Source organism: Taudactylus pleione, unplaced genomic scaffold (genome assembly GCF_031769625.1).
Source record: "Taudactylus pleione unplaced genomic scaffold, aTauple2 ptg000667l, whole genome shotgun sequence".
In the NCBI taxonomy this organism is placed as follows: Eukaryota; Metazoa; Chordata; class Amphibia; order Anura; family Myobatrachidae; genus Taudactylus; species Taudactylus pleione.
This window is the reverse complement of record NW_028285069.1, coordinates 4,153,719-4,173,665: the sequence shown is the minus strand read 5'-3', so window position 1 is coordinate 4,173,665 and position 19,947 is coordinate 4,153,719. Positions and strand designations below refer to the sequence as shown.

At 43.2% G+C, this 19,947-nt stretch overlaps 1 protein-coding gene across 1 annotated transcript in view; it reads left to right on the top strand.

Annotated features, from left to right (window-relative positions):
* The window catches only part of FAT3 (FAT atypical cadherin 3), a 467,371-nt gene that overhangs the window by 186,303 nt on the left and 261,121 nt on the right, over nt 1–19,947 (top strand). The gene's annotated exons all lie outside the window — the stretch shown is intronic.

Sequence of the window (19,947 nt, the reverse complement as noted above, 5' to 3'; positions counted from 1 at the left end):
AGAACACCCTAAAATTTAAGAGTCTCACGCGCATTCCCGGGGTAGTGGAAACTACTGTATGAGCAACAGTCCTGGAGAACAATATAGGTAAAATAATGCTAGACTATATAAGACAGGCTTTACATTATTTTCTGTTTTATTCTGCTTTTGCTGTGTCGTAATGACAAGTTTATTGCATGACAAGTAATGTACATATGCACACCCCAATAAACTCGCATACAGTATGTAGACTAACCGGATGCTAACCGAAGAATGACAAAACTTCAGTGCCCAAAGTAATTCTAGAAACAATTTGCACGGTGTCTCTTTTACCTCTAAAGTACTTTTATCAACGTAAAAAAAACAAAAAAACGGACTTCGAGAGAAAAATGTTTGCGTGAATATGAACTGCAAGATTAAAAACGTAATTGTGGTTTAGACTTCAGATTTATTTGAAAAGGGGATAATGATAGTAATTACCCAGTTTGAGTTTGGTGGAAGCCTAATTAGATCCCCCAAAAAGGATTTGTATGCAGAAGAATCAACGCGCACATAAAAGAACCATCTGTTTTCTGTCTACTTACAGCAGTACTGTTGTGTGCCATTATTTTTTAGTTGGTATCGATGTTGACATTCGACGTGTGACATGTCTTTATTCATTTAGCGGATAACCTGGCTTTAGTATTTTGTTATTATATCATGTTCTTTTGCTACGAGATCGACTTAAATAAAAATTGCAGTATATAAAATAAGTAATAATTAAAAAATAAAATAACACATTTTACTAATACAACGTAAGGTGCTCCAGTTGCAGGTACTGTAATGCACAGAGAAAATTAGAGACTCAAATCCTCTATTGAAGGGGTTCTTAATCAATGACTCGCCATGTTACTCAAATTAGAATCTCACTCTATTCAAACATACTCTATATTCTACTTAAACGTAGTTCCAGATTTCCTATTCATTTTAGATTTCTACTTGCCCACTCCCGTTGTTTCCTGGAGTATCCGGAATTTTGGAGAGTCTTCCTTGGCTTCTCTTTATTGTGTAGGCTGACTGGGGCCATAAATAAATCCGCGTCATTGCACAAGGGTGGTCAAGGCCTGATTTAGTGAAGTGTGTCATCATCATGGCAACACCCCCTACAGTGCAATAACGTGAATCACATCATGGTGCAATGGGGAGGTGATGGTGTGAAATGCGTTGTCTGGTTTCCCGCACTTGCCCTTCGGTTTTCCCCTGTAGCATCTTCCGAAGGCGGGGTCCAAAAAGTGGGTGAGTATGTCAGTGTTGTAATGACAATGGGATTGATGTATCAAGCAGTGAAAAGAGTGAAGAATTGGACAAGTGGATAAGTTGGCCATAGCAACCAATCAGCTTCTACCTATCATTTTATAGGATGTATTTGTTAAATGCTACCTAAAAGCTGATTGGTTACTATGGGCAACTTCTCCGCTGGTGCACTTCTCCACTCATTTCACTGTGTGATACATCCATTTGTAGACAACAGTCATTAAAGGGAAACACGTCATTATTATTACTGTCGTTACCATAAAAGTAGGTGTAATATTCAGTGATGGACCTGTGAGGTGTAATATTCAGTTATGGACCTGTGAGGTGTAATATTCAGTGATGGACCTGTGAGGTGTAATATTCAGAGATGGACCTGTGAGGTGTAATATTCAGTGATGGACCTGTGAGGTGTAATATTCAGTGATGGACCTGTGAGGTGTAATATTCAGTGATGGACCTGTGAGGTGTAATATTCAGTGATGGACCTGTGAGGTGTAATATTCAGTGATGGACCTGTGAGGTGTAATATTCAGTGATGGACCTGTGAGGTGTAATATTCAGTGATGGACCTGTGAGGTGCAATATTCAGTGATGGACCTGTGAGGTGTAATATTCAGTGATGGACCTGTGAGGTGTAATATTCAGTGATGGACCTGTGAGGTGTAATATTCAGTGATGGACCTGTGAGGTGTAATATTCAGTGATGGACATGTGAGGTGTAATATTCAGTGATGGACCTGTGAGGTGTAATAGTCAGTGATGGAGCTGTGAGGTGTAATATTCAGTGATGGACCTGTGAGGTGTAATATTCAGTGATGGACCTGTGAGGTGTAATATTCAGTGATGGACCTGTTAGGTGTAGTATTCAGTGATGGAGCTGTGAGGTGTAATATTCAGTGATGGACCTGTGAGGTGTAATAGTCAGTGATGGAGCTGTGAGGTGTAATATTCAGTGATGGACCTGTGAGGTGTAATATTCAGTGATGGACCTGTGAGGTGTAATATTCAGTGATGGACCTGTGAGGTGTAATATTCAGTGATGGACCTGTGAGGTGTAGAATTCAGTGATGGACCTGTGAGGTGTAATATTCAGTGATGGACCTGTGAGGTGTAGAATTCAGTGATGGACCTGTGAGGTGTAATATTCAGTGATGGACCTGTGAGGTGTAATATTCAGTGATGGACCTGTGAGGTACAATATTCAGTGATGGACCTGTGCACACACTGGATAAAACAAAAAGTTTTTCTAATGAGTAGTTTGTCAGTTTGGGGTATTGTTTTATATTGCCGTCCACATTACCCGTTCCTTTCCATTAACAAAATTAGATTTTAACATGAGCTTTACGAAGCCTTGAAACACTAGATTGAGGGCAGGATGTACTAATCATCGCATCAGTGATACGGTACATCCCGCCTGTCTTCGGGTACATACCGCGGTTCATGTACCAAGAATTTCGCAAAGGACAGCTCTCCCGATAAGATCTGTTTAACACCCAGAAGTCCCTCTGGCGTCGTTCCACACATGCTCAGAAGGCCGCTGGCCACGGGGTGATAGGCAGGATCCTAAGGGGGACTGTTCCTATAAGAAGCCGTTAGGCTTCTATTGGTTAACGCCACATGACCGCTGTGGCAGGGACAGTCCACTACTACTGTTACTATCCACGTGGCCATAGAGAGGCAAAATAGACCTGTGGCGAGCAAAGCGAGCCAGCAAGGGGACACTTGGGACACTTTTGGACCCCGTTCTGAACCTTGCCCCTCCTCCTTTTGCCACTGGTCACGTGATTGTGATGTCAGAGCACCTTGTTCTAGACCTAACCCATCGCAAAGGGCCGCTCCTACCGAGAGGAACGGCCCTTTGCGATGATCTTTACTTACGCTGGCATGCGAAGACCGGCGGAATGCATCATATCCCCGAGTGCGATGCTTCATGCATCCCGCCCTCTGTGTGAATTAATAAGCAGAATTTTCATAATTTATGTATTACCAGTTATTTATATAGCGCACACATATTCTCCAGCGCTGTACAGAGAATATTCGTCCATTCACATCCGTTCCTGCCCCAGTGGAGCTTACACTCTATATTCCCTACCATATGCACAAATACATACACACTAGGGGTAATTTTGTTAGGAGCCAATTAACCTACCAGTATATTTTTGGAGTGTGGGAGGAAACCGCAGCAAAGGAGGAAACCCACGCAAGCACAGGGAGAATATACAAACTCACACAGTTAGGGCCGTAGTGGGTATCGAACCAACGACCTCAGTGCTGTGAGGCAGTAACGCTAACCACTACACAATCTGTACTGCCCATTGATTTCAGCGCATAACATTCAAAATAGCTGCCTAGGGTACCACTTACTAGGGACACTTGGATGCTTGTTTTATCAATGTCAGTCCAGAATTTACCAATAACTACAAAAGTATGGTATGTTAAGTGGAGTGTAGACAGGTTGGACATGCACAGACTGCCCCTATAAGCTGTCCTACTTTAGTATATATGCGTATACTGTATAATGAAAAATAAAACAGAATGTCAGCTCACGGCTTGTTTTATACTTATATTATATTAAACTGACAATCGGCAAATGAGGATTTATCCCTAAACAATGAAAGTAATAAAATTAAGTGGTGGGGGGAGGCTATTACTGTTGTGCCTTAGGGCACCATGACCTTTAAATCCGCCCCTGCTTAAGGGTATACATTGAAACAGCTAGAGAAAAAAAACATTGCATATTTCGGCAAAAGAACAAGCTGTCGGCGTTTTACTATTGTATCCGGCAGACGCATGTGATATTACCAGGGGATTAAACTGATCCTCGGACACGAGTATTGGCATTTCATTCTTTAGTCAGGTATTTCAAGTGCATGGGAAGATTTCACTAAATCTCACCAATTACAGGAATAGAAGACAGATGGTTGTAACAGACACTATTGCACATTAAAGTAGGGACTGAAACATCAGATTATTTTTTAACATGTTACTTCGCACATTGACGTAGATTCTTTATGAAAAAAAAAAAGTAAATTAAGGTCTCATTGGATGCTGTAATGATAGTAGGTAATATTGTAGGGTATGTACTAAGCCTTGGCGAGTGATAAAGTGGATGGAGATAAAGGACCAACCAATCAGCTCCTGTCTGTCACTTTACAGACTGTGTTTGAAAAATGACAGTTAGGAGCTGATTGGTTGGTAGTTTGTCACTCTCCACTTTATCACTTTCCGAGGCTTACCTGGACTTCAGTGAGCATCAGTTTGCTTGAAAATTTTATTTTACTTTTGTTTTAGCGTAAGTGCTGCTAATTTTATAACTTTTAGGGGTCAATCCAATGAGGTGCGAATTGCAAGTAGCGAGTTTGTTTCTTGAAGCTCGCAGACTTCGCATCGAAGCGCATTCCCGAGAATTCTCCAATTCAATTAAAAATGCATATTCGCACCGCTCGCAGCGGAGGGGTGTGAATTGACTGCCAAATGAGATTTGAGAGAAATGCATGAAAATGTGGGGAGACCGTCCTGGACCCCCTATAATATGGATAATTTCGTTAGCCGGACCATATAGACGGCTGCTTGTGGGCATCAGGAAGATACTGTAGGTTTTTAAATGTTGTCAAATGGCTGATTTGTGTGTGGGGGGACACACAAATCAGCAAGAAAATTATAAAAAACGTTTTTTCGTTAAATTTCAAACTAAACGAAAAATGCAAAAATAAGTAGGAAAAAGGGTGATTTTGGGGTACTTTGAAAAAAATTTAAAAAAAATTATACAACAATCATTTTTTAACTAAAAAAATATTGTAATTAAATTTGGGGTGCCTACACTAACGAAAAAGTTGATTTTGGGGTAATCTGAGGACAGTTTATTTATTAACCCAAAAAAATGACATGTAATTATTGGACTAATTACGCTAATTGGAAACTTCCTATTGCCTAATTAGTCATTAGGGGGTGTCCAAGGGGTTCAGCACAGTGTCCCGACATTTTAACCTTAATATAAAGATTTTCCTTTCCATCTCTCACCCTCAGGAAGGTGCGAGTGGAAAGTTGCGAATTTAGTCTGACTGATTCAGTGCGAGTTGCTAATTGGATTGCAAAATGAATTTGCTATGCGAATTTGAAGTGAAAATAGCAACTCGCACCTCGCAATTCGGACCTAATTGGATTAATCCCATATTTTTTTGGAATGTGTAATCCCCCTGGAAACCACTTTTATTTTACCACAGACGATGTACATTAGCAACAGCATTATTATTAATTATTACCTTCATTGAAGTGGGCGGGGATAGAACAGCCCATGGCCAATCAGGTAATCAGAATGGTCACATCAGCAGGAGTTAGAGGGAGGGAAGTGGGAAGCATCTGATGGACATCGATGCAAATGCGTCTGTTTGGAGTGGGATGACTTAAGGGTCCTGGACGCATCTAAGACACACCAAATTCTGCAAATATAATATAACTTATCTGGCTGAGATCTAGTAGCAACATTATAGTGTTCTCAACACTTGTTTTTCAAGAATAAAGCATGTGTGCTATTCCGTTTGGGTAGGGGAAGGCTTCTGTTATGTTCATCATTGTAAATTTTTAAAAAGTTAACATTTTATATTTGTACGATTTAGTTTTACCAGGCTCCATGTGACTTGGATGCTTATTAGCTTTATATCTAGACTCTTTCTTATTACTATACGTGTGAGGAATTTTAACATTATTTTATAATACAGCATTGGTATTGTATTTTTTATCTAATCCGAAATAGCTCTTTCCCAGCTCCAGGCAGTTCCTGTACAGTCAGTATATGTCAGGGATTAGGGAATAATCAGACTGTACCTCATGGGTCGATAAATAATGGTGGATTTTACGTTTGGTACATACCTGCTCACTGGTTCCCATGACAAGGGTCTTCTTTGGCTATATTTTAGTGGTATCTAACTCACTCAGTACTGTGTCAGGTAACCCCCTCCCGTCCATTCCTGAATTACAGGCCACATGGCTAAAGCTTCATACACACAAACGATTTTGTTACCAACGATTTTATGAACAATTTTATGAACGATTTTCTGTCAGATTATTGGTGCATACACACGATCAGATTTTTCCTTCAGATATGAACGATAACGATTTAAAAATCGTTCAGTCGTTCATATCTGACATGCCTGAACGATGGACGATCAACGATGCGCGTTCCCGTTTGTCAGATAACGATATCTGACATCTGATGGGTTTGCAGTCAGACTTGGACGATTCCATTCATTTTAATGCAGTCAAAAATCGTTCAATCGTTCAAATCGTTCAAATCGTTCAAAACTTTGGTAAAATCGTTCAAGTCGTTCAATCGTTCAGTCGTTCATCTGACAAATCTGACAAGTCTGACAAATCTGACCGTGTGTACGCTCCATATCTGTCAGATTTTTTAAAGTGTAATGAACGATTTTTTTGAATTACAAACGATTTTTGCATATTCCCTTAATGAAAATCGTTGAGTTGACAAGTCTACTGAACTACAAACTACAATTGTGAACGCGCATGAACGATAATCGTTCATCGTTTGACTCAGAAAGTGAACGATTTTTTCAAACGATTATCATTAAACGATATCGTTTAACGATAATCGTTCAAAAAAATCGTGTGTGTATGCAGCTTTAGCGGTAACTAATTATTATAGCAAATATCATTGTCACCACGCAGAGCGCCATAGAATCGTACAACATATATTAAAGTAGCTGACTGCGTTTTATTTCACAGTAGCAGGTTATTTGGTCCATGGGCATTAATCTGCTTCACCGCACGTGGTAGATTTCTAGCGACCAAAATGCAATATTTCAAAACTTCAGGTTTTTTTTCATTTCCCCTTTATTTGACTAAGCTCTGAGGAAGTGATGTCCCCCGGTGAATATTTTGATGAATGATGTGTTTCTACATCAAATGTTTGAGGCGTGAAACAACAAGTTTGTTACATTAAGGGGATAATGCAAAGATGAATTGTTTGTGCTCCCCCCGGCCTTTAAACACATGTTATTACTGTGTAAAGTAGCCTTTCTGTCATCTGTGGGGAGATTATGAAGAAATGTTTACCACAGACTCCGCGAGCAATTACACCCTTCCTTTATACACTGTTATCCTGTGATTTATAGACTATTTGTAAATTGTGCAGTCATGTATTTTCTAGCAAAATATTCATGGTGGAAATTAACTGTACCCAAGGGAAAATAATTCAAGGGTCCAATGTCAGCTTATATGATAGCAAACTTAAAAATGGTTCCGCAACCAAAATTTGCATGTAATTAATTATAAAATAAATGAAGCTGCTGGCAGATTATTTTTCGGCTAATATAATATCCGGAGAGGAGATGCAGGTGGTCACTGCAGGGAACGTTATGGCAAGTGTGTCATAAATAAGCAAGTCTTTTGGCACACAAACCTGTACAGTATGGGGTATATTTACTAAAGGGCGGGTTTTTAGAAATGGAGATGTTGCCCATAGCAACCAATCAGATTCTATGTAACATTTACCTAGCACCTTCTAGAAGATAATACCTAGAATCTGATTGGTGACTAAGGGCAACATCTCCACTTCACAAAACCCGCGCTTTAGTAAATATTCCCCCATGTCATAATTTCATAATAGCACCCACCCTGTAAAAAAAAAATGACCTGTTGAGTACTTTGTGGTACATGTATCTTGCAGCTAGAGATGCTTACAGATGTGCGCTAAACGTATTTTTCGGCCGAAAATGCGTCTAAGGGGGGGAATTCAAACCGCGGGCTAATTGAAGCAGCGGGGCTATGCAATTAGAGCCAAAGGCAGCACGCAGGCTGCAGTGAACGAGGATTTTTTTCGAGCATGAGTGGGCTCGGAAAGAGATCTGCATTAAACAGCCTGCAGACGCACCAGGAGTCTGCACTGATTAATTTGAATGTAACAGATGTATATCTGTGCGACTGAGTCTGAATCTGTGTACGAATTGCTACCATGCACCGGCCGCTGCATTCTTCCATGACAAGTTCCATTATTACACACAGATATACAAGTGTTTCATATCAAATTAATCAGTGCATTCTCCTGGTGCATCCTAGTTGCATCGCATTCTAAAGCTAGCCATACACGCTACAATTATCGGGTCAATCCGCCCGATATCCGAGGATCGCCCCGATAATTGTAGCATGTGGGGGGGCGACCGAGGGTTAAATATTGCTCGGTCGGGCATGCCGGATTGTCCAGCATGCCCGTGCGATGGGATATTTACCGGTAAACTGTCGGCCGCATCGGGCAGTGTATGCCCAGCCGCGGCCGACAGACAGATATTTCCTGTGTTCCTCCCCATGGAAGGACCAGGGAAATGGCTCCTCCCCCCGGGGGCGGAGCACAGATGTCGGCTAATACACTGTGAGAAAAAGTGTGACGCGGACATCTGTGAGAGAAAGATGCCACGGACATCTGCGGCTGGCAGGCTGCCAGATAAAATGTCTGTCGGTCTGACAGACATTTTATCTGGCCGTGTATGCCCAGCTTAACTAATGCTGGGCATACACTATACAATTATCTGTCAGATATCTGTCCAATCTGGCTGGTTGATATGAAAACCTGGTAATGTATGGGAGCAAATGACAATCGATTATATGGCTTTAAACACTGGAAAACAGACAATAAGAATTGTTTTCAAATTGGTTACATTTGTTTTATTTAACCAATTTGGCTGAACAACCATTTTTGTCTGTTTTCCAGTGTTTGTGAACAAATGTCCGATTGTCAAGGCACACTAACAGTCCTGGATTTAGTGATATCCATGGTTGAGCACAGATGGTTAAATCAAAATAACTGAGGTACTATTTAAGTCACCTGTGCTTAAGTACGGTTATACTTAAAACCTGGACTGTTAGTGTGCCTTGAGGACCGTGGTTGGGAACCCCTGGTATAGTATATGCCCAGCATGAGATGTATTTTTGGGCGGAATATACGCTGGGTGCAGACTGTCGCATTGCGGCCAGGTGTATGAGGACACATCTGTATAGGTCGATAGCGTAACTCGAACAGCGACCTTTGAACACGATTGTTTTTTTTTTTTCAGTTCCATTTATTAAAAAAAGAAAAATGTAAATAATTTTTAATTCATTAAAAAAAATATGTTTGAAAACGTCTTCAAGCACTGTGTGACCTTTATCATCATTGCTCAGCCTCTACTCAGCAATGCCACAATATACTGTACATCATCGCGCAGTGGGAGGCGGGGCAATGATGGTGACAAGAGTTGCCCCAATCACATCATCATGGGAGGTCAGACTACTCTCCCGGGAGTCCGGAAGAACGCCACAAAATCTGTGAGTCACCCGGACATTACAGGAGAGCAGGCAAGCATGGCTATTATTAACCTGTATACTATATCTTTGTTTCAAATACTGTACATCTTTTATTCCAGTCACACTGGGCCCAGGACTGGTTTTACTTAACATTCCCCATGTCCTGACAGTCTGCTAATAAAGCAGCAATAGATGAGAACGCCATGTGTTACTATCTCTATTCACAAGTGCGAGTGCGATGACAGGCCTGGGATAACGGTCCTGTCTCTGGCACGGAGCAATGAGATGGAGATAGGTGTTGCAGTGTCCTGTTTCCTATGTTACAGTCTTTTTAATCAGTGTGTAAGTGAATCTGTTACCTACACATGGTGGAAGAGCCTCAGGGGTAAGACGTACTGTACTGCTAATGTTGGACGCAGTTGAGCGATTTGTTTTTCTGTGTATGCGTGTAAATCGCCCTGCATATGCGTTCAGGGTGCTTGATTCAGACCCGCTCGCGATGGCCGGGCAGTGCGCACGTGCGAGTCCTGGAGCGAGCTAGAAATCGCTCGCTCCGGCGCTCGCATCCAAAAGGGGCGGCTGTCGATGTTGATCGACAGCTCGCCCCATTTGGTAGACGGGTCGGAGGGGGTGGCTGGCCATATGGAGGCGTTCCCGAAGGAATGCCTGCCGTTTGGGGGCGGCCCTACTGACATCACGAGTGATGTCAGTAGTGAGCTTCCGGCTCTATTAGAGCCGGAAGCTCACTGGGGCTTGCAGCAGACAAGACCCTACCACAAGGGTCTCGTCGCAAGCCCGATGGTCGCGATAATCACAACCATCACCTGGCCACTCGCAAACGCTGTGGGTGGTCACCCACAGCTTAGCGAGCGGCCAGAAGGCCGACTCCAAAAAAAAAAAAAAAGCTGCCCTGATTCAGAGCGAGCCCTCTGAAAGAGCGTCCGGCTCTGAACCAGGGCCAGAGTGCCTGCGCAATCACAGCTGTGATTGAGATGAACGGTCTGAGAAATGACTTGATAAAGTATTGGACACTCCTGGGCGGAGCCAGGGAGGTGTCTGAGCGGATGCATGGAGACGATCTGTCTCATGGGTGTGTTATGGGAGTGTCACAGACGTATTGCTGTGGTGGGCGCTCACTCGCATGGGGCTCGTGCAAGTTTCGATGGTGCGACCGATGGTTGCAGTCTAAAGATGCATCAAGCGGTATCTGAGCAGATAAAGACGCTCAAAGTGGGCGTCCTAGTCCTAGCACATCAAGGCGCACGGCTGCACAGTATATTAAGGATGTGCGTGTAGTGGTATATACATAAAGCGCAGGCGTGCGGCCGGAAAAACTTACAGAGGTAGATGTACTAAGCCTTGGAGAGATAAAGGGGTCTATTTACTAAGCAGTGTTAGGAGACAGAGTGAACAGTGATAAGAAAGTGATAAGGTGCCAGCCAATCAGCTCCCAACTGTCCTCTCACAGGCTGTGTTTGGAAATGACAGTTAGGAGCTGATTTGGTTGGCACTTTATCTCTCTTAGAGCTTAGAGCTCTCTTAAAGCTTAGTACATGGACCCCACAGACATGGAGGCAGCTGTAGGCTACTCAGACTCACCCCCACATTGTGAGCCAAGATTCATGCAGCTCATTCACTTAGAATCAGTGAGGTCACTGCTGAGGCATGAGGCACAATCTGTAAACTGTTGTCAGAATAAAAAAAGTTTTTTTCACATTTATGGCCTGATTCAGAGCCAGACGCAAGCCGCTCGCAAGTGCTCATGTTGAGCGAATTTTGCAACTGCGCATGCACGTAATTTCCTAAAAACTCCTACGGCTCATGCATTACACAAAGAACGCACAAAGGCGCTGTTACGATAGAGTGATCGGTATCAAAAATTTTGTGAAAAAGTCACGGGCGTTCCTTAGCGGTGACTGGAAGGTGGCTAGAAATGTGCGCAAACTTGGTCCGTTCAGTGGGCGTGTTATGGGTGTGTGGCGTGGGCATCTCCGTCCTTGCACATTCAGCTGCACATACGTATACTAGGGAAGGAGTTTATAGCGGCATTTGCATAAAGCCGCAGACCCACAACAGTCTATAGACGCTGCTGCGTGCAACACTGAATATGGCCTTTAAAGTGATTTTCACCTTCAGACAACTTTGATCTCTTGGCTTGCCTGTGGCTTCATGCAGCTTTTACTAAATACAGCCCCCAGGGCGGCGCACCCTTCTGGATCCAGCCGGGCGGGGGCTTTATTATGTCATTTGTGTCGACTCGTGTCATTACAGCCCTTCTGCGTATGAATGCATACAAACAAAATATCGGTAAATAAAAGATTATTTTTGCATAGACTAAAAAAAAAAGAGTTATCCAGTTTGATCATCGCACATTAGACCCAATGGAATCATGGTCAAGATTGAAGTCTAGGCTGTTTGGCGTGATACAATGTAACACCGAATGTGGAACATGTTCTGGTACAGCAGGGTAATCCTATCCAAAAGTGTTTGCTTCTCCAATCTTTCAAGGAGAAGGAAGATTACCCTAATTTAGATAGACTTTAACTGCAACTGCTGGAACAGTGACATTCTTCAGATTAGGAGACCTGCTCTGTGCCAAGTACTTCTGTACTGTGAAATACCAGCGTCTCGCTGGAAGACGCGGGCTTATTCAATGGATGTCTGTGCGGGCTACTGCTGATGTCACCAACGACAGGTGGCGAGGGCTATTATGCTTCTCTCGCACTCCTTAAGTATTCTCTGTTCCGAAAAGAGGACTAAAAGAGCCACCGCTGGCTTAACTGCCACAATTAGCAGCTTTTTAATACATTTGGTGCCGTACCCCTTTCAGCTTTCTAAAGCTGTTTTGGCAGTCCTGGCTTATTTGTGTCACCCAGCTGTAATATAGAGCTGGGGACACGTAGAATTTGTCAGCAGAGTTCCTGCTCGCAGCGCTAAATAGAACACATCTCTCTTGCGGTAATCAATATGTAGCAAAAAAAAAAAAAATAGTCTATTCTTGCACACAGTTATGTATGAATATTATTTTTGGCACACAACTCCGCACCATCTGGAACATGCTGTATTGCAGATAGTAGCTTTCAAATGAAGTTTGTTGCCTAATTTAGAAGCAGGAAAATATGTATTTAATTAAATGGCAGTCAACGGACTGTATTTCAAATGTGATTGCAAATAGAGAAGGTTTTGCAGCTATGACACAGGATAATCTGTCTTCACGCCAGACTGACAGGCTCCCTAGTTAGGAGTGCATGAAGCTCCTCTTGGCTTTTAGGATTGTTCTAACCCAGCGTTTCCCAAATAGCCCTCTCACAGTCCAGGTACTAAGGATATTCCTGCATGAGCACTGGTGGATTGATTCTTGCCTCATTTTGATTTAACCAACTGTGCTGAAGCAGGCATATCCCATGTCTGGATTGAGTGGGCTATGTATAGCAGGTTTGGGAAACACTGTTCTATCCTGATACTGGCCAGACACAGGCTGATCCTGTGGTTCAGCCTGAGTATGTGTGGAGCCTGATTGGATAAATCAGATTGCCTGGCGCTCTTGCTGAGGGTCTGAGCTGATTGGAGATCTGCCGGTGATGTCAGCAGATGACCGTATACACAGGCCAGCAGAGGTCATCCGGATTTATATGTATGGTCAAGAACGATTCAAATGGTTTGGACTGGGTTGTTCTTTTAAGGTTACGCACGACCTTTAAGGTTACATATGTGGACCTTGTGGTATATATTGTCACCAATATCGGTGTATGTATACAGCTGTTTCCCAAATGGGTTAGAGAATGGCAGTGAATGAAGAGTGGCAGTATTGCAGTCCAATTGCCTGCTGGGGAGTATGTTTAGGTTTGAGGTGTGGAAGGTTAAAGTTAGGTTGTGAGGGTGTTGAGCTATGAAAAGAGGTTAATGATGGGCTTTGAGCTAATATGCGGAGGAACAGGTTAGTTTTAGGCTGGGGGGATATTAAGCTATGAGAAGAGGATAGGGGTGGACTGTAAGGTTTATAAGGCCCCACAGCCAAACCCTGATCTAACCCTGCCTTTATCAACCCTATATTGTAACAACCCTCACAGCCTAACCCTAACCTGTCCTTCCAGCCAAACTCAAACCTATCCCCAACTCTTATCTCCCCAGCAGACTAATCCTAACCTATCACGACCTGTTATCACCCCAATACCCTAACCCAAATCTTTCACCACCTCTTATTACCCTAACAGCCTAGCCCTGATCTATCACCACCTCTGACCTCTACAACAGACTATCCCTGACCTATCCACGCCTCTTATTATCCCAACAGACTAACCCTGTACCAGCAGACTATCACCGAACTGATACCCACCACTTATCACCACAACAGCCTACCCCTGACCTATCCCCACCTCCTCTCACCACAACAGCCTACCCCTGAACTACCCCTACCTCCTCTCACCACAACAGCCTACCCCTGACCTATCCCCACCTCCTCTCACCACAACAGCCTGCCCCTGAACTATCCCCACCTTCTCTCACCACAACAGCCTAGCCCTGAACTATCCACATCCTCTTATTATCCCAACAGGCTAACCCTGTGCCAGCAGATTATCACCAAACTAATACCCACCACATATCACTACAACAGCCTAACCCTGACCTATACCCACCTTTTATCACCCCCACAGCCTAATCCTAATCTGTCCCCACAGCCTCACCCTAATCTGACCCCTCACCACCACCACCACATTTTACACTCTTCTGACAATTTATGGAGATACTGAAGAACATTAGGGGTGGGCTGTGTGATGTCAAAGTTAGGCCAAACTTACCAACATTTGAAAGCAATTCCTAGTGACGCTGACTCAGAGAAGAAGAACCTAAGCATGATATACACAGTACAGTCTCTGGGATACCCTTGTACATTACAATTCCCATCATAATAGCATTACCAGAGCCGTAACTAGACGTTTTGGTGCCCTGTGCCAGAATGACCATTGGTGCCCCCCTCATCCTTCAAAGGGACATAATGCACCCAGAAAAGGGCCATGGCTTCATGGGGAAGGGCCTGGGAAGAGATAGGAAAGGCCAGGAGATGCTGGGGATGAAATAAGAGGAAGCTACAAGCAAGCATTATAATAAACAGAAATTTGACAGACCCAAACAGCTCCCCCTGACCTGTGGTGCCCTGTGCGATGGCACCGGCCGCACTACCCCAGCTATGGCCCTGAGCATTACTGACTGTATGGGAATGGGCCTCAGACTGCACACCTTGAACATATATATATATAATTGGAGGTGCTACCTGTGGAGACAATTGATATATGCACAAAAAAAGAAGTACAGGTGCTCAAATTAACTTAAACTCAATCAGTGCATTGCTATGCACACCTGGAAAGCCTGAGACACTTTCCACTCAGACTAGCACCCTTATTACACTAGTTAGAGCATGAAGTCTAGCATTGTAATATGCACACCAGTCAGAGGCAAAATATAGGTAAATCCTGCAAATATTTAGACTGTGTAGTGCAGCTTTGGTTCATTTTTGGGGCGTGGGTCCACCTGGACTGCTTTGGTTGATCTGTTTCAGTGCACCGCAGTATAACACATTTTTCCTTTATAACACATTTTAACCCTTCACTGTTTGTTTATTCTAAATGTACTTCACTTTTTATTATCATTCTTTATATGCAGCCTAGGCTGCTCTTAACTATTTCTTTTACACTGCACTTTTCTAACTATGGCGGTGCCCTGGGCGGCTTAGCTGGGGCAGTTTGGGGGGGTCCTGCGCTCTGGATTTGAATCCTAGTATGTTAGGGACCTACCCAACAGAGGTTACCCAGATGCGGTGGGTAGGCCCATAGCCTTGGCCAAGATTATGCTAAAAACCTCTGTTCATTGCAAAAATGTATTTATTTATATCCAATCGGTTAATTTGGAGTTGAGCACCTGTATTTCTTCTTCTGCGCATTACTGACTGTATCTTTTTTTATTATTTTGCTCCCCTTCAATAAATATACTTTTCTAAAGCTAGTAAATAATAGGGAATACAGTATATAGTTGATGAATATTTAAAAATACACATGGTCAGTCACTGGAAATTGGGACAACTGGCAGCAGCAGGAGGAGTGGGGGGGGGGGATTTAGACTGCCTGGAAACTAAAGGAATGAGGCAACAGAAGAGCATTCAGGCAATACAAATGTTCTCCAGCAGTTGTCCATTGAGGACTGGGTTTGCATGAAATGCCCACTCATACTAAGGATTTCTTTCTTTATTCATCTTACAGAAGAGATCAAAATAGCACAAACTACTGTATAAATCCAATGTCTGCCGTCACCTCATTTAAAATAAATTAGGTGGTGGTATTGGAGGTAAGGTGGGCAATTAGGTTGAATTGTGTTATATATGAATCCTCACTGCCTCTTTTTTTGTGCAAATGTGCCTAATTGCCCCCCTTACCCCTCATACCACCACCTACATACACAATTTCAAGATTCACATCTATTTCCTGGTCCTAGGAAATGCTACCTTAATAGAAGGATGTACCTACATTTACAGTGCCGTATCCGGGCATGCCTTGCCCTGGCCGGCCCAGCAAAGAGGTGGCAAGGAGCTGGGCACCAGGTGCGTCCTCCAGACACCCCACAAGCTAGAGACAGGTGGCACTTGTGCAGCAAACATGCCACCCCCTAGGCCTCGTGTCCTGGCAGCGGCATCGTTCGCACGGCCCTGCTCTAGGAGATGCACATAGTGAAGACGGAAAAATGTAACGGCCTTTTTAAAAATGTTGGCAACTTTGGCCGACACTAATGCCCCATGCTGGCCCACATATATCTGTGCTGATGTATGGAAAATCAGCACACTTACAGTGGTGCTGCTGTGGAGAGGATCCTGTATGGGGATGTAGTCACTATGTTGACAAACATAATGTTGTGATGCCTTTATTGTTGAAATGTCGACATGGAACACGCTGATATCTGCTATATGTTGATATGTTCAAACTGTTGATATTCTGCAGAATGCTGACATTAGGGATAGGCTTTGGGAGGGGAGGGTTAGGGACTAGTGAGAGGGTTAAGGATAGGCTCCAGCAGGGGTGGTATAGTGTTAGGCAAAAGGGAGAGGATTAGGGATAGGTCACAAGGGGAGGGTTAGGTACTAGGAAAAGGTTTAAGGTTAGGGTTAGACTGTAAGAGGGGACAGTTATGGTTAGGCACTAGGGGGAGGGTTAGACACTAGGGGAAGGGTTAGGTGCTAGGAGGAGGTTTAAGGTTAGCCTGCGGAGGTTAGGGTTAGACTAAGGGAACAGTTAGGGTTAGGCACTAGGGGGAGGGTTAGGTGCTAGGAGGAGGTTTAGGGTTAGACTGCGGGGGGTTAGGGTTAGACTAAGGGGACAGTTGGGGTAAGGCACTAGGAGAGGGATAGGCACTAGGGGGAGGGTTAGGTGCTAGGAGGAGGTTTCGGGTTAGGGTTAGACTGTAAGAGGGGACAGTTAGGGTTAGGCACTAGGGGGAGGGTTAGGTGCTAGGAGGAGGTGCAAATGTGCCTAAGGGGACAGTTAGGGATAGGCACTAGGGGGAGGGTTAGGTGCTAGGAGGAGGTTTAGGGTTAGACTGCGGGGGGTTAGGGTTAGACTAAGGGGACAGTTAGGGTTAGGCAGTAGGGGGAGGGTTAGGTACTAGGAGGAGGTTTAGGGTTAGACTGCGGGGGACGGGGGGTAGGGTTAGGCACTAGGGGGAGAAGTCATCATCACCTGACAGAAGACACCGCCAGAGGCCTGCTAGCATGAAAGTGACCCGCTGCACCACTAGGCCTTTTCGTTGACATTCATATCATTGACGTGATAAATGTTGACATTTTGACCATGTTGACACTCCTGTCAACATGAATGTCGACAAAATATGCCGAAGATCCCTATGCCTGGTGATCAGATGAATACAGCACTGTATTTTCAGCATATTCTTCAGGCTTTAGTACACGGTGGCTCTTTTGCTGTCGTGGAGCTACAAGTCCCAGCACAACTTTCTCTAATACAATCACTGCAGTGTTCCTTTCTAACAAACCAGAAATCCAACTTCACTTTCCAATTATTGTGTATTATCTTCCTGCTCATTTTGAATAATTGTTGATGGATTGGCTACAGAACGTGTCAGAGTGTTTGGATTATGAAGACTAAGTGCATGCAGGGGGCACATTAACCGCTGACATCTATATTTTCCTGTGTTATTAGTGTATTGCTTGGACAGTTTGGCCCCCGGGTTACTTGGAGCTTTTCAGAATAGATTATTGTCTGGGAGCTGGATGCTTAATACAAGTTACCTTCTGTGCATTAAAGGAATAATAAAAAGCTTTATCAGTTTAGGAACGGAGCCTTTTAAATTATTAGCTCTTGTTAATCTTCTCAGAATTTATATCCCACTTGTGGTCATTTAAATATGATTTTGGAGCAATATAATAGTCTAGCATATAATAAAGATGACTAAAAAAAAAACAACTTAAAACTACCCCAAACCAATATTTTCCCCACTGATGTAAATAGTCACGCTAGCAATGTGATTACCTTCATTTATATGTTTTTGTTCAGCTAAATCTGGCTGTTCATTTCCTGCTCGATGTCCTTACATAGATTGTATTCATTTGCAGACGTTGATGCATTTTGCAATGTATAATGATCGGGAATATTATACTGTGCTGTCAGTGGTGCACTGAGATTGCCACTGTCGACAGGTATGTAACTCCCAGGGTCCACTGGGAGTTCCAAATCAGCATTATCTGTATTGGCATGTGGTCTTCACGTGATTTATTGATCATGCCTCCCAACAGTTCCGCTATAGGCAGAACAAGCCATGATGTGCACAGCGTGACAATTGTTTCTTTAGGGTAGGAGAATGAGACAGAGGATGTACCAGCATGTCAGCGGTTCCGGTCATGCCCCAGTGACATGTGATGCGTGGTCACACCCGACTTCATGTACAATCGCTGTGCAGAAGAGGACCATTTACTAGTATATGAAAAAGGGTCAATAACCCTGAAACATTGGAGTTTATACTTGGCTGTCTGATTATTACTTAGTACCAATATTTAGTTTGAGTACAGGATGCCGGTATTCGGATCCCGATGGCCAGAATTCCGATACCGGCATCCCGACTAGGTTAGCATCCCGACGGCTGAAGGTAAGTATATCTAACCTAACCCTCCCTCCCCGGTGCCTAAACCTAACCCTACCTCCATTGTGACCGCCAGAATCCCCGCTGTCTGGATATTAAACGTATCCCATATATATACATTTGTGTTCCTTATATATACTCACAAAAGAACACATATATATGTTCTTTTGTGAGTATATATAACGAACACAAATGTGTGTGTATATATATATATATATTTATATATATAAAAATAGATGTGTGTGTACTTAATATATTTATATTAAGTACTCATATGTTTTTTTACTTCAAAATAAGTATATTCGGTCACGAACAAGGATATGTACGGTCATTGATTCAGCATAGTCAAAAAAAAAACTGCCTTACAGTGCCAGTTCAGCAGTTTCAGAGCATCTATACACCCACAAGTGACCATATGACTCTGCTGATAGTAAGGGGCACAGATTACCCTTACCCAATTTAATGGTTTTTTTGCTTGTTTTAACAAATAGATGGAGCAACCTTTATGCTTTGCCTAGGACCCCACTAGGTCTTAATGCATTTATCGGGGGGGTTGGGATTATAACCTAAAATTGTGTCTCCACTTATTCATCATAAGAGGTCAGTCATAGAATGCGAGGATGTGAAAATGATGAGAAATATCACTAGGTTGCTATAGGATTGATGGACAGTGGCCCAGCATGTACAGAGCCAAAGCAGCAGGTGGATCTTGTGTATTACAATATTGCAGGCAGAAAACATAGAGCTGCGCAACCAGCCTTCTCCCTCACACATTACTGGCTCCATACTAAACCAAAGGGATTGTCAGGTGTTGTGTAATTGTTGAATAATACTGCAGGAGCAACTAAGTGGGGTTGTAGAGGGAGTCCTTCATATGTGAATGATTTGCGGCACCTTCAAAGCGACCACCTAGTGTGGGCCGCCATTTTGTGACCTATCAGTTTACTAGGAACCAGTAATATTGAGGGGATATGACAAGCCTCAGTGTCACCCCTGATTTCTGGTGCACTGACTCGCTCTATTCCCATGAAATATATATATATATATATATATATATATATGATCATTGCACAAAATGGCTGCAACATTTGTTTTTAGTCAGTGATGAGATCTTTAAAATAGTGAAGGAAGTGTACTCTGCATTGGAAAGCAACTTTCCAAACACTATGCAAACACTGAATAATTTAATGGTGCAGCATCTTCTCTCCTATGAATGATGGAAATTAGGTTCTGCATTGATCTAAGAGG